This window comes from Marmota monax, unplaced genomic scaffold (genome assembly GCF_021218885.2).
Source record: "Marmota monax isolate L192 unplaced genomic scaffold, Marmota_monax_Labrador192_F-V1.1 WCK01_AAM20220418_F8-fsc00227, whole genome shotgun sequence".
NCBI lineage: Eukaryota > Metazoa > Chordata > Mammalia > Rodentia > Sciuridae > Marmota > Marmota monax.
Window position 1 is genome coordinate 429,775 of NW_026695208.1, and position 15,222 is coordinate 444,996.

Genomic DNA, 15,222 nt, shown 5'->3' on the forward strand with positions numbered 1-15,222 from the left:
TATACAAAAAAATACACTTACTAATTGAGAAAAGACCAACAATCCAGTAAAAAAAAAAAAGAGCAATGTATAAGAACATACTAGTCAAGAAAAAAAAATTAAAAGATCTCTAAAACTGTTTGAAAAGTTGTTCAAACTCATTCATAATAAAGATCAAAATTAAAACTACAAGGAGATATCCATTTCTCCTGTCAGATTGGCAATAGAATTAGATCATCAAACCAATAAAACAATTGATAATGCAGTGTGTCTACAAGAGTGTGAGAAAACAGACCTATTAAGGTCAACTTAGCAAAATGTGTTGTAAATTTACATACTGTTAAATCATCAGTTCTAATTTTGGGGATTTAACCATGAGAAACTCTCTTACATGTATTATAAGATACACGTATAATATATTCATTCAGCATTGAAAATAATAGAAAAAATCTGGGTAAAGGGTTAGTCCTTTAGCAGGAGATTGCATTGTGCACCTATCATATACTCTACTGCTGAAAAGAATAGAAATTTTCCATAAGCCATACTCAGAAAGGCAAAGGTCAAATGTTTTCTCTCATATACAGAATCTAGAGCAAAGTAAGAAAAAAAAATTGGGGATGGGGTCAGGAGAGGTGATCCCATGAAGAAAGACGGGAGATCGGTGGAGTAGAGGAAGGGTATTAATGGGGAAGGAGGAGGGGTGGGAAAAGGGAGGAACTGCTGAATGAAATTGACAAAAGAATGCATATATAAGAATATACTACAGTGAATTCCACCTTTATATATATCTACAAAGCACCAAATAAAAAAACAATAAATAAATAGAAGGAAGACCAGAAGAGCAGAGGAATGGGAACAAGGGGAGAGAAGAGGGGAAGAAAAGAGGAAGCACTGGGGACTGAAATGAAGCAAATTATATTCCAGTATGCGTGACTATGTCAAAATAAACCCCACAATTATATGTAACCATAATGCACTAATAAAAACAACTTAAAAATATGTAAAATTTCCATATGTACTAATAGGAAAAGATCCCTAAGTCATACTTGATATCTGAAAAAGGCCAGTTCCAGAACAGTGCTCCCATTTGTATAAAAAAAAATATACATGTACTTTATTGAATCCATTACACACTTTTCTGACTCTTCCACCACATGTAATATTTTTAATGTTAAAAATATAAATATAAACTTTACTCCCAGAATTATATTTTCACATTTTACTTGATTTTTGGACTCAAGGTTTTTAATTGCATCAGAACCTGTTTCCATCCACATGCTTGTTTTATAATTACATCATTCCTGAGCATGTGATTATAATAAGGCTCCACCTTGGAAAAGGTACAGGAATGGAACTTTATCAAAAGATAAACCTCTCTGAATACCTAGACAGAACGGAAGTCCTCTCTCATGGTAACGTGAGGAAGTTACCATAAATAATGGAATAAGCTTTTAAGCACTAGTCTACTTGTAGATGTCTGTATGGAGAACTGCTTTCCTTGCCTAATGACCTTCACTCTGTGGAGACTACATTAAAAATAAAGTAGGATACAAATCAATGAAGAGAATCAATGCACTGCTCTCATCAGCCAACCTTGAACATGTGGAACTTTGTGCCTCACCCCACCCTCCAAATCATTTGCATAGTACATAATGAAAGAGAAGAAATCTCCAATAAGAAAAAGATTCCCAATACTATTTAAGACAGGGGACTGCAGGCAGGTCAGCATAACAGGACCACAGATTAGGGGGACGCAATGCAAGATGAGGAGTGGTGTGAGGTAAGTCCATAAAAGCCTCTCAGGCTTTAAGGAGCCTCTGAGTGTTTTAGGCAGAAGAAAGACTCGATTGATTTTGTATCTTAAAAGGCTGCCTTGCTGTGATGCGGAGTTACCTGAAGGGTAACAAGACTGCAGGAAAAGCATGCCAGTTAAGAGGCTGTTGCAATAAACTGTGAAGGGAGGCGAGGATGCCTGTGGCATGGAGATCATGTTCCTGCAGCTATCTGAGGTCAGGGACTCTGTGGCTTATTATTCCCCTGCATTCTCTCCATTGCTAGCCAGCATTCCATAACTTCCTGTCAATCATTCTCTTGTCAGTTGAATCAACTGTCACATGGTGATAGGTAATCAATCTGCATGAGGAGATTGTTGATCCCTTCTTTGCTATGATGTCTGTGAAGACCATTGCAATGAGCATGGTACACTCAAGAGGGATAAGATCTTACAACCACCTGTGCCTTGTCTCACAGGTAATGAAGGGGAAGCCTATATCCCTCCTCATTCGGGCAATTACACTTCTGGAGAGAAAGAAAGGAAGTGCCATGCACAGAGTTTCCTGTGTTCAGTTTTTGGTGCCCCCTCCCCCCAATTGTTTCCTTATTGGGATGTGTAAATTTCTTTTCAAGAAAAATCTTTGACCAGGCACTCTGTAGTCAACATATGGCACTTTGGGCTGTCATATTACATCACAATCACCTTTAAATAAATCAGGGCTCACACTTTGTATCTAAAGTCAATTTTATCTGCATTCAAATGCCTAAAAGCTAAGAACATACCTTCCATGAAGGAAAAAAAATGACATTTTGATTATTTTAAAATACAGTCCTTTGTTTTCCAGTTTGAAAGCTTGCCAATTAAATATGTGTATGTGCTTTCAGATGAGAGCAGTACATTGATTCTCTATATAGACAAACACAGACATTACACAAACATAAAACACATATATAGTTTTTTTTTATTAATCTATGATGGAAAGGGCTATAACATGCCATCTAAGGGCAGACCATTCAAGGTTAAAAAAGAGTAGACATCACTGTTCTAGGGTTACTCACTTTAATTGGTGCAAGTATGGCTTTGGAGTCCATGAGACTATTTCCTGCATCACTTAGGAGCATACAAACCCTAGTTTATCACTGGTTTCTCTCATAAATTAGCTAATCCCCATAAACGCAGGACTTGCAAATGCTTTTATTATTTCTATTTGTAAATGGCAGGGGGAAAACAGAGTGTCTGCTAAAATTTTTGCACATTGTTTCATGTTTCCTTTTAGGCCCTGGATCAGGAAATGTTTAACATCAAGCATTATTCCTAGAGATTAATGGCTGCTGCTTGGAAAGGTTGATAGAAGTCTTTTCCTGCCAATACAAACATATACATTGTTGATGTACCAAAAAGGTCCACAGATAGAATTATTATTATTATTTTTCTGAACTAGGGAGTGCATCCAAGACTCCACACATGCTAGGCAAGCACTGTACCACTGAGCAACATCTCCAGCCCTACCATACTCTTATTTTTTTTTAATATTTTTTTTAGATGTTGATGAACCTTTATTTTGTTCTTTATTTATATGCGGTGCTAGTAATTGAACCCAGTGCCTTACACATGCTAGGCAAGTGCTCTACCACTGAGCCATAACCCCAGCCCCTACCATACTCTTCTTTAATCAGAGTTTATGTCTTTCCTTTTGACTATGTGCTAACATCATAGTGAAATGATTTCAACAATTTTCATCAATGCCCTGCTTCTCTTTTAAATATGGACAGTTTGGATGAAAAATATTTCTCTGTTGACACCCTTGCTGTAATATCTGAAAAAGGCCAGTTCCAGAACAGTGCTCCCATTTGTATAAAAAAAAATATATACATGTACTTTATTGAATCCATTACACATTTCATTGTTTTCAGGCTGGTGTTTGACTGGTTAATACTTGTGAAGTCAAATTTTAAATATTAGCTTTGCCAAGAAAAATATTGTCTGCACTTGCAACTATACCTAGCAAACCTGCCACAGGCCACGTGAGGTTCAGTACAAAATCTCAACTGCACCAGCAGAGCTCTCTTGAGGATCAATGGGGTGGAAACAAGGAAGGTTAAGAGAAAGAAAGTCTCTGAGACATCTTATATCTACCATCTTATATCTACCACCTTTACTGACTGATTTTCAAGAGTGTCACTGAGACTTTTCAGAAGAGAAAAGGGAAGGGCTTGGGGATATAGCTCAGTTGGTAGAGTGCTTGGCATGCATGCACAAGGCCCTGGGTTCAATCCCCAGCACCACACACACACACACACACACACCAAAAAAAAAATTGAGAAGGGAATATAAAAGAGGTCAAAGACTGACTCACATTGTACACAATGTCAAGGTATTAAATGTTATAAGTGCTGCCACTACAGTAACATCTCAATAATTTGGGTACCACCAATTTAAACTCACCAAAGTCTAGACATCTTGGTCTGCATCTTATTTATTATCATTATCACTATTATTATTTTGGTAGTGCTGGGGATCAGACCCAGGGCCTTGTACATGCTAAACACATACTCTACCACTGAACTACATCCTCAGCTCTGCATTTTATTCTTAAAAACATAACTACAAAAAGGGTTTATTTAAATGAAATAACTGTATAAACCACAAGAATGCACCTAACTTAAAGTGAAGATTTTTATAGGCATAATTATTTTTCTTTTGCCATTTCACACATCATTTATTTGTTTTTGAACCTTGTATTATGGAAACATTTTAAATATATAACAAAGCAAACAGAACAGTATGATATTTACCCCTTATATACTTTTGAGGGAAGTAAGAGCTGGAACATTTTAAAGGAAATCCCAAACATCCTATTATTTCCACTCAATAATCAGGAGACTCTAATGACAATGTTCTCAGGGCAGGACCCCACCTGTTTCCTCATTGAGAGACAGCTCTGCCACTAATATTGTCCTAACATATCCAAGAAGAAAAGAGAAAAAGTGATGCAGGAATAGATGTTGTGACAGGTAGAAAACAAAGCCAGAGTATTCACATAACCTGACATTTCCATGGAATATCCCCATGATTGGTCACTATGCTAGGGGTTCTGCCAAAGCCAAATTTCTATATTTAATATGCAGTACTTTTAAAAGAAAATAGCAATCCACTTAAAAAAAAACCTTCATATTAATCAATTGGAACTTCACATTAGTTTTCAAAAATCACCTATTGAGTGCTTTGCAGACATTTTATCTTAAGGAGTTTTCAATTTACAGTAGAAATGAACAAGTAGAAGTCTTGTGAAAATAATCAAACAGTATAGAAAAAAGGGAGAAGAATGTTTCTAAATGAGGATATGGGGATCTGAATAGGGTGGAGGGAGAAAAGAGGAGTAAGCCTATAGTCAGAAAAGTAGAAAAAAAGGACCTAAATATTCCATGTCCAGATCCCCTAGAGTACAGAGGCCTGCTTACAATAATTCAAAGTCTACAGAACCACAGGAGCTTTGATTAATCTAGCTTCCTTTATATGGAAAGTATCCAGGCTAAACGTACTGGTGATAAAGACCATGAGAGAGCTGGCAGGCACAGGAGAGAGAGTCAGGGATGGGAAAGAGGGCGAAAGAGACAAGAATTTAACCTCACAAGGTGGTAGGATGTTTCACTCTTAGAGAAGGAGGAAGGAAAGGCAATGAATGGAGGTTTGGGGGACGGAAAGAAGTTGAGAAGGTTCAATCTCCTAAGTCAATTAGAAGATCAGATTGTCCATGGGGGACAAAGAGAACAAGGGTAGGACTAGGGATTATGAGAGGAGAACTTTGTATTTAACATCTATAAACCTTTCAATGTCCTCTTTAAGAAACAACAACAAAAAAAAAGCCTCCCCTTGCCCTACTATTCCCTCAGATACAACCCTACTCTCTTTTTCTATCCCTCATCTTCTCCAAAGTGCAGTTTGCCTAAGCACATCCAGACCCCTACAGTCTAGTATTAACCTCACCAATTCTTTGAAACCTCTCCTAAATGCCAGCTCAAAAAATGGCCTCTTTCCCTTTTGCTCCTCCAGCCCTGGCACACCATTGAGAATTATAAAGGTCTCCTTCCCCATCTCCTCCCTTGTATCCATGACACATCATGTCCCTGATTTCTTTACTTTATCTTCAACCACATCTTCTTTTCCTCTCTGGCCATTTCCTTCTTTTCTCTCTCCCCACCCTTAACCATAGGTATTCTCTAAGGATCTATCCCTTGGCTTTAATCTGGATCTCTTTGCTATGTTTTCTCCTCTGTATTCTCACTATTTAATAAAGCAGCCACTAGCTGCATGTAGCTATTTAGATTTAAATTAGTTTGCATTACATAAAATTCAAAATTCAGTTCCTCAGCCTAATTAGCCACATTTCAAGTGTTCACAAAGCATTTGCAGCTGGTGACTATGATATAGGTCAGAGCAAATATAGAATACTTCTTTCTACACAAAAAGTTCCATTGAGCAGCATGGATCAAGAGCTTAACCCAGAGCTTCAAATCTGGCAATGTAGATATCTACCTGACATCTCCCCTGGAAGTCATTCTGGAATCACAGATTAATCATGGTCTAAATACTACTCCATATATTATACATTTCTTATAACATTGAATTGTATAAACTCTATTTTTACTTAAAAATGGTCCCATGTAACAAACGCATACACCCCAATAATTAATTGGGAAATATTTATATCCATAACTTGGAATATTTAGATATGTTTTTGTTTAGCCAAGTAACTAAGATCATTTTCACTGAGGAAAAAAATAGGCTGTTATAGTCATGAAAGTAGGAATCTCCATCTTTCACATATTACCCTTGTGTAGTATTTCCCCAGTCCAGAATCTGATAAAATAATAAAAATATTTTATGAGATATTTTCTTTATGAATATGTATTTTTTATTTCTCAATAAAACCCAAGGTTCTCCCCTATACTGTTAATGAATACATTATTCTCACTGCAGAGAAGCAGACTTTATGATTCCATTAGGAACACTAAAAGTATTCTGCTTGGAACAATGAAAATCAGACACCAAAGCTCTTTGTCCAAATACAGACAATGCTACTAGACATATGAGATTCTGAAACATTGTATTCAACTAAGAATCAGATCTGGTCCTGATTTTAATCAGAAAGCAACCTGTCTCTTTGCGGCATCCTAAACTTAGCAAAGACATACCATTCTCAGCATGCTGACAATTTTAGTGGTATGAGGTTGCACTGGGCAGGCTTGCTCAGGGTGACCTCAGCCTGCGATTCTAAAGATGGAGTTTATTAAGTGCAGGTGAGTCATCAATTTAAAAAGCCAGAGAGGGTTAACTGAAAGCCGATTTTTCAGAGGCACAGGATTCTAGGGAAGGCCTTACAATGTGACAAAAGGAATTCATTTAGGAAAAGAAAAGCCATCTCTAAAGAAAAAATGGAAAATGGTGCCCCAGTAAGAATAAGCCCATGGCGCTTAGTTGCACTAGGGAATTTTCCATCTGAACTACTTATCATCATCCTCAGTGGAATTATGACACCTCTTTTCTGAGGGGTGGTACCAAGGATTGAACTCAGGAGCACTCAAACTACTGAGCCACAGTCCCAGCCCTATTTTGTATTTTATTTAGAGACAAGTTCTCACTGAGTTGCTTAGCACTTGCCATTGCTGAGGCTGGATTTGAACTCACAATCTTCCTAACGCAACCTCCTGAGCCACTGGGATTATAGGCATGCACCACCACGCATGGCCGACACCTTTTTTTAAAAATGACAAAAAAGTAGAATCATAGTATTTTAGTAGGACTATCATTGTGAATATTCGTTATCATGATTACTAATTAAATAATAACATTATATATAGTAGGGTGCTTATAATTTATATAATTCAAAGTATTTTTGCACATGCTATGGCTTGGATATGAGATATCTCCCAAAAGCTTCTGTTTATGCAGGAATATCCAGAGGTTAAAATAATCAGATTATGAGAGCCATAACCTAATGGTGTCCATCCTAGTTTGAATGGACTGACTGGGTGGTCACTGTAGACAGGTGGGGCATGGCTGGATGAGGTGGGTCTCTGGAGCATGTCCTGGAAGGGTGCATCTTCCCTGTAGACCCTTCTTCCTCGCCTTCTCTCAGTTTCCTGACCCTGCCATGAGCTGAGCAGATTTTCTCTCTGGACCCTTCCCCTTCACTTTGAGCCCAGAGCAATGTAATTAGCCATCTATGGACTGAGACCTCTGGAATCACGAACCCATAAGTACTCCTCTTAGCTGTTCTGTTGAGTATTTTGGCCACAGCAATGCAAAAGCTGACACACATTTAAAAAAATTAAGCTTGTGAATGTTTCATAGGGCATATAAATATTGGAACATTCTGAGATTAATCATTGGTTACCAATAAACTAACAAGGATAGACTAGCCCTCTTTTAAGAACAAAGAAAAGCATGAAAGAAGCAGAAGATGTAGCCCCTTTTCTCAAGAAGTTGTTTGAGATATATCAACAAGATATAAGTACATAGAACACTTATGGAATTGTATGTATGGAATGCTATGGTTCACACTTATAATAAAATAATGTAGGACTTTAGGGCAAAAGAAAGATAAGTATTTGGAAGCTACACTTAGAAAATACTTCACAGAGGAAGTAAGCCCCTATTTTCCCAAAAGAAATACTGACTGATACTAGAAAAAGTTTGGGATAAGTACAAATAGATGTTCTAAATTTTCCCAGGGATCTCTAATTTCTTTCTTATAAATAGTCTTAAGGTGAAAGAAATATAAGAAAAATTGCCATTGGGTTTGCAGGTGTGAGTGTGTGTGTGTGTGTGTTTCAGGGTTGGCAAAGAGCATAGAGACTGCCTAATTGGATAGGAATGATCATTTAAAGGGACTCTAAAGCCAGGTGCAGTGGCACAGGCCTATAATCCCAGTGACTCAGAAGGCTAAGGCAGGAGGATTACAAGTTTGTGGCCAGCCTCAGCAACTTATTTGACCTCAAAATAAAAAAATAAAAAGAGCTGGGAGTAGAGTTCAGTGGTAAAATACACCTGGGTTCAGTCCCCAGTACTGAAAAAAAAAAATTCAATCAAATTAAAAACTAAAGGGGCACTAAAGATGAGTTGTTATAGCTAAGGGGGAGCCAGTTAATAAATAACTTTTGCAAGCTAGTCTGAGCAATTTTGATTTCAATCTAGTTATGTCTAAGAACCTCCTGTAAATTCCCAAGCAACAGAATGACATGATCAAGAGAAATACTTTAGTAAAAGTAGTCTGTCAGCAGTTATCTACTGAGCTTCTGGTACCCAACTCTCATATTTGACAAATGATATATACTTACTCTCTATTCCAAATCCTGTCATCATTCTAGGAGGTTTCAATATTTAATGGAGATTAGCAATACCCAACCTTTACCAGTCCACAATCTCATTCATTCCAGTTACCTTTACTTCCTCCCAAGATTTCACCCATGACCTTGCATTAGTAAAATCTGCGTGACTCAGAAAGCTTACACACAAGTTGCCCAATTTCTCGTCTTTCCAGCTCATCCTCCCATTGGCCTACTCATCCTCCCATTGTCCTCCTTGTCAGGCACTGTCTCACCCACACATTCAGCTTTCTTGTACCTATGTTCTTCCACTGTACAACTTGTACAACTGCAACCCCAGATCCAGTGCCATAAAAGTCTCCTCTTTAACCCTAGGCTTCTAAACAGATTGGTACCACTGCACGTGCACAGTTACACTCCCTGCAGAATTCTGATCTCCACTCATATAGGGCCCGTATTTGTCCATAATAATCTTCCTCTAATATTCCACTCAGCAGTGATTCAACATGCCCAATCATCCCCACAACCCTTGAATGGCCCATGTCTCCTTACTTCCTGGAGGACATAGTTTTGTCTTTTGCTTGATGAGAAAGCTGAGCCTTTCTCACACAAACCTCTCTAAATATAGGTCCATATGTATTAACTAAGTTTAGTACTCACTACAACCTCATAAGGTAGGATATACCCCTAATAAACAGATGGGAAATAAATGGAGGCCCACAGTCTGCACTATAAAGGCCGATATCAAACCTTTTGGAGTTTACCACATAATCTTGTGGGACTTGGCTTTTTGACTAAAGCTCCAAAGTAGAAGAAAGCAACATGTGATTTCAAATCAAGTGGTCAGCACACGTATACTACGGGCCTACTTTGTGTGTGACAAATAACTTACTGCTCAACTAAAGAGGAAATTAGGTTCTCTGGCTGCATTTAAAAGAAGTAAAAAGAAAACTCTTACCCCACCAATTTTTTTTCTAAACTAGATTTTCAACAGGACATCTTACTCTAATTCTTTAACTCCCTCCTCAACCCATTGAAAATGACTTAAACTTACTGACTCCAGGTTCACAAACTCAAAGAGCCAACATTAGGTCTTATCCAATTGGAACTTTCTGCTGATTTGACTGACACAAACTCTCTTCTTTTTGGCAATCTTGACTTCCCCGATTTCTACATCAGTCTACTCCTGAGCCATGTGCACACCTTCTGACAATTTTCCAGCTGGACCTCTTACAGTGAGTGTCCACATGGGGGTTGTAGTTTTGCTGTACCAGGTCCCTCTCCACTGAAGCCCAACTTCACACTCATGAACACAACTTTCCCAACCACCCCGGTTTTATTCTACTCATGTTGATCTGTAAGCTCTTCTCTCCCTGTCCAAAATCTACCAATTCTTTAAGGTTCAATTCTTTAGTGAAACTTTACCTATCTCCTGAGATTTCCACAATCCATCCTGCTTTTGTACTCCCATTATTTGTGTTGAAATTATGCTGCAGAATACTCATCCGTCTACATTCTTATCAATCCCACCAGGTCATGAATACTATTATACCTACTGCCTAAAATCACTTGGCACATAGTACGAATTTTTAGCTACAAATATTGTTATTATTTGCATTCCTCAAACCTCTTGCATAGTGATCATGTTTTAAAAATATTATTAGAACAATTTTGAATTAATTAATCAGCAATTAATTAAAGCTCTAAGAATGAATGAACTCTTTTAGTGAGAAAGAACAGGCTTTCCTACAGTAGGTAGTAGAGAAGTAGAGAGACACTACGAACAGTATTAAAGAAAATGGCTAGGAACCCCAAAAGAATAGAATAGAGGACACTTCTAACAATACTTGGGTATATAACCTAGTTCATAAATTATCTTTGAAATACAATATTCTGCCCGTCTCCCAGGATGAAGACAGATTCCTCGACCTATCAGTCACTCTGTCTCTGACTTAGTCTGGAGAACAGTGAAGTCAAATGAAATGGTGGTGCATTATCTAGTTGTGTTGTCTAGTTTTCTCTGTGCCTTTTATGTGTAGGTAGAAAATAATTAACAAAGGTAAAAATGATGAAACCTAATTTGAGGGTTGTTTTTTATTCTAAGAAGTGTTCAAAAGAATATATCAAGGGAATTTGCCATATAAAATGACTGCTCATTTTTTTGTATCAAGAAAAAGAATTAATTTGTGAATTGCTCTTGGATCACTTTATAAGAATATACTTTTGCCAAGGTTTCTATGTTATGGTTTTTTGATGTGAGTACCATTTCTTTTGAAGTTTTGTTGTTTTTAGTACAGCCAAGTTGACTGGATTTTTTAAAGTGCTATTTTTGGACAAATACAAGTGAAAATTAATCATGGTGCCCAAGTGATGGTCTGGGTGTACTATTTCATTACTTTCAGTTTAGTCTGGGAAATATGTAACCAGTTTTTCACCCAGAGAGTAAAAATGTTCCAATTTATTAGAAAGTACTTGTTATTGGAACCAGCTAATGACAGAAGTGTAATAACAGAAACTATCCCCGCTACTTTGGTGCAGGGCTACACTGGCCAGTCACTGTGCTGAGACAACAGGTCTACATCTGCTGAGAAAAGTTTGGAAGGTGTCCCTCTAGATAAGACTCTTTAAAATGCAAAAATCTCTGGTAGGAGCAACTGTTTCCAATACACCTTCATTGAAAGTGCACTTTTTTTTTGAGAGAGAGAGAGAATTTTTTAATATTTATTTTTTAGTTTTTTCGGCAGACACAACATCTTTGTTTGTATGTGGTGCTGAGGATCGAACCCCGGCCGCACGCATGCCAGGCGAGCGAGCTACCGCTTGAGCCACATCCCCAGCCCCTGAAAGTGCACTTTTTAAGTATTCATGAGATACCTGGATTGGCAAACAAAATATCAAACTTTCAAATTTTGTAAAGAGCCAGTGCCTACAACAAAAATTATGGTGCACATAATGCTGATTCAGCAAATTGCTATAGATCACTCAATGTGTTTTAAAAGCCTCATGATATTAGTATCCCCCACACCAAAACACACAAAATTATCTACAGTGTGCAAAATGCTGGCTATGAATTTGATGAGTATTAGAGAGATCAAAAGAGAGTCTGAGGAGAAGAAAATTGGCACGAAAAGCCTGAAGGATCCTCCATCTTCTCCCCACCCCCAAGTTATTTCTGAGGCAAAACTCCTACAGGCAGACTTGATCTTGGTGTTATCTCCTCAATACTAGGTCCTTCCTTCTTTGCATCACCCTACTTCTACTGACCTGTAGCTTTGGTCCTTCTAAGGTGCCTTGTTATACAACTTCAGCTAACATTACCCATAGAGTAGTGAATACAGAGCCAGTAGTGCCCAGCACACATTGCCACGTAACATCCTTGCATTTCCCCATTTTCCTTAAGGATCTGGATCACAACAACTTTAAGGCTCTGATCCCATCCCATTTCCCTTATGGGATGGAAATCTTCAATTTCTACCACCTACAAAGTTTCATCTTTTCATAAAATGGCTTTGGTTTGTGAGTTTATGAATCTACATGAAGGAAACCCTGAAAACCAAGAATAAATATAAAGATCCTGAAGTCCAATTACACTTGAACATCCCCAGTGTGAAAGTGATAGAATGAGAAAGACATTATACAGTGAGACAGGGAATTTGGATCTAAAACAACTGTAACAAGATTGCTATGCCACCTTGGGTCAGTTACATAACCAAAATAAAGGAGATGGAATAGATAAATCACCTTGAAGGTGCCTAATAGTCCCAATGTTTTATAGAACCTTGGAATACCACCTGCAGAGTGAGGGCATTTGAGTCACACACAGCCACCCCATAAAGAGCAATAGGTGGCCATTGAAGATTTGTGAGATGGCACTAAATGTTCCACACATGTCAAGCCATAAGCCTGTGCAACAGGGAACTTACTTCACAAAGCATATTCCTGATTCACTTTCTAGCAACAGCCCTTTAGATGATTTTTTTTTTTAAATCTCTTTGGCAAATCTAGCACATAGCTGCCACATTTTCACCTGCCCACTCTCATCTGCTAATGTGAACTGCCTCCCACTCTTAGCTACAACACCCTCCCCAATGTGACAATGCTAACAGAGGAAAAGTATCTACTAAAAAACCGATATCTACAGCTCTTGATATAGGAACACTCTCACTTTAAACAAATCTAGCATTTGCAAAATCTGTACTTACAAATACATATGTCTGTGTGTGACAGATGATTTGCTTTGCAAATGAATTTATCATGGAATTCCTTAAAATTCTCTTTGCCTTCACCATCTCCACCACAGATGATATTGTACACTTTTTTTTACTTATTCCTAGTTACTCAAGAATACAAGTAATGGAGGGATTCTGAATTCATAAATATGAATGAAAAGCAAAATGCATTTCTTTGGAGTCTTCTAGCTAATATCCTCCATTTCCCTGCTGTATCTGTTATATTTTGTATATCTAGCACCACCTAAAATCCACATGGATTTTAAATACCTTATGGAGTCCACCATGACATAGTAGTTCTCCAGGAAACTGTCTGCCAGAGCCACTGGCACAAGAGCCAACACGGCTGAAAAGAGCAGCCAGTGTTGCTTTGTGAAGGTTTCTAAGGCAACAGTTATACCTTTCTCTTGTACTCAAGTTAATAGCTGTCATTTGGGGGCCTGGTTAAAAGGAAGGAGTAATTCTGCCTCTCTACACAATGAATGTTAATAAACAAAACACTAACGACATTTCTGGGAATGGCAGAGTTATTTTTAGAAATGGTGGCGCTCTGGAAAATTTCATCTTTTACTGTGAAATGCAAATGTAATTTCCTCAGTCTATAAATGGTAAACTCAATCATGTTTGTTTGTTTTTTCAAACTTGAATTTTGTATGTTTTAGATTTCTTTACCCCAGGGGTTCCCTTATCTATATGTGCACACAGATGAGAGCAGGAATGGTGCCCATCCTAGTTTAGGGTAGGTTGTGAATTACCTCTCTGATGCTAACAGCACCAGTAAGCCAAGCGTTTCATTTCATGCAGTTGTTGGTGTCCCCTTAGAGGCTCATGTAAGCTAAAAACTAACAAAAACAAAAGGACAGTCATTCTATTCTAAAATATATGTATATATATTGTTCCCTTACTGCCAGAAATGCAATTGTCTAGACCTCAGAAACAAAAAAAATCTGAACTGCTGACTGAATTCCTAAAAACAGAAGACTTAATAAGAGGGACCTGGCTCATAGCAACTAGATAAGGTTGGTGGGTGTAGGCAATGGAAAGATCACCAGGCCAAAAATCTGGAGGCCTGAGATGAGGTCTGGACAAACCAGATCTCAGCTCCAGGTCTCTGGTTTCTTTCTTTCTTTTAAAATATTTTTTTAGTTGTTAATGGACCTTTATTTATATGTGGTGCCTAGAATCGAACCCAGTGCCTCACACATGCAAGGCAAGCGCTCTGCCACTGAGCTACAGCCCCAGCCCCGGATCTCCATTTCTTTAATTATAAAATATAGATAATGATACCCATATTTTATTGCGATCAAATGAGATAACAAACTTGAGAAGGCTTGGGAAACTATTAGGTACTTCACAATGCAATGCTCTGCTTGCTGTTGTCCATTTCAACCCCAATGACACTATAGAAAATTGAAGCTGAAGTTACCAAAAAAATGAGAAAAGATATGTAGCAATACTGATTTCAACAAAGCCTTCTTTCTCTCCCCTGGTCCTTCTTCTAGCTCTCTTTTACTCAATCTTCCAGAAAAAAAAAAAAAAAAGCAAAAGTAATCATTGATCTTAACACTCCCTTCTAATAATCATGGCTTTTCTACATTTTCAACCACAATGTCTAAATTAGATAATCTAATCAATTGCTTACTAAGTGACAAAATCTGTATTAATTTTTTACCAAAATCATCAAGAAATTTTTTGCTTCTAGAGAAGTCTGAAGTTGGAATCAGGACCTTCACATTTATCATTCACTGAACAAATAGTTATTCAGTTAAAACTTGTGCCACACACTGGGATTTGGAAATGAACGAGGAAGATGTTTCTCCTTTCCCAGGAAGCTCAGAGTCCAGTGAGGGCCATTGACTTATACTCTTATAGCTTAGAAACTAAAAACAATAGTTGACTAAGTTTGGCTCTA

At 37.7% G+C, this 15,222-nt stretch overlaps 1 protein-coding gene across 6 annotated transcripts in view; it reads right to left on the minus strand.

The window, feature by feature from the left end:
• Filip1 (filamin A interacting protein 1) overlaps window positions 1-15,222 on the minus strand; it is a 174,086-nt gene that overhangs the window by 74,873 nt on the left and 83,991 nt on the right. The window lies entirely within an intron of this gene.